The following is a 1,223-nucleotide window of genomic DNA, read 5'->3' as shown; positions in this document are numbered from 1 at the left end:
AGAAGATGAAATAGATGATGAAAAAGGAGGAAAAAAAAGAGGAGGAGGAGGAAGAGGAAGATATCTAAGAAAAAGAAGAAAAATAAAAGTAAAAGAAAAAATATAAAAGGAACTTATCTGTAAATGAATCTACTTTTTCATTTGTTTTCAAGGCTTACTTTCCCCAAGCAGGTATATGCAGATGACAAGATTCTCAAATTAATGTTCCATGACTGCACCGCCACTTTTCTTGGCAACAGTGCATTTAGCTAATTGAACTAACTCAGCTCTATGCAAAACCAGCGAAGAGAGATAATGGAATCTAGTTTATATTAACCTGTCAGTCTCATAAGAGCTGCTTTCCGAAAACATACCTTTTAACACCATATGCAGTGCACACCAATATCTTTTGGAACACCGCGTTGAAGGCCCCTTTATTCAATTATTCACTGCCTTAATGGATTGGTTCTGCGGGGCATGAGCGTGTTACGGAGAGGGCTGCGGGTGGGGCAAGGGTACGAGGTGGTCAAAATTCGTTTTGTTTCCCTTTGTCGTGCTCAGTTTAAAGGAAACGCGCTGGGAAGAGGTTGGGGGTCTTTTGTATTTAGGATATTTATGCAGTGCGGCTGTGCAAGTTCTTAGGAGGTTGTGGTAACTTGTCTCTAAGTGATTTATTGAGATTTATACAGCGACGGATTAAAACGAAGTTGGTAAGGCGTTCGAGTAATAACATTTAAGCATAAGAACAATTAAAAATTAATAATGATAAATCACAATTATAAAATCCAAAACTGAGTTTCTCTTCTGAAAAGAACAATGGAATGTGGACAGAACCTCCTCACGTATTCTGAGCTACTTAATATTCACAATATTTCATTCCACGAGAGGCATATCATATTGTTCCCATACTATGGCATCAGACAAACCTATCTACAAAGTAAATATATCCAGTCTAGCGTATACTTATAAGATATTTATGAAATGTTTGGTCTAACCGGATCACAAATTGCTATGTTTTGCCTCCCAATGGTCGACAATTTTCCAAGTAAACATCTTCGCCACTCAGAAGGCCTTCCGGTTTCCTAAGGCCTCCGGGCGAGGGAGAAAATGTAGTGCATTTCCCCCCTTCATATTTTTTTTTTTCCTTTTCCTCCAAAGAAGAAAGATGAGAAAATGGAACGAACTTGTTTTCACTGCGTCACTACTGCGGCCACGAACGTGCTGGAACTGTCGCTGGCTGATGG

Source organism: Penaeus monodon, chromosome 10 (genome assembly GCF_015228065.2).
Source record: "Penaeus monodon isolate SGIC_2016 chromosome 10, NSTDA_Pmon_1, whole genome shotgun sequence".
NCBI lineage: Eukaryota > Metazoa > Arthropoda > Malacostraca > Decapoda > Penaeidae > Penaeus > Penaeus monodon.
This window is presented reverse-complemented; position numbering follows the sequence as displayed.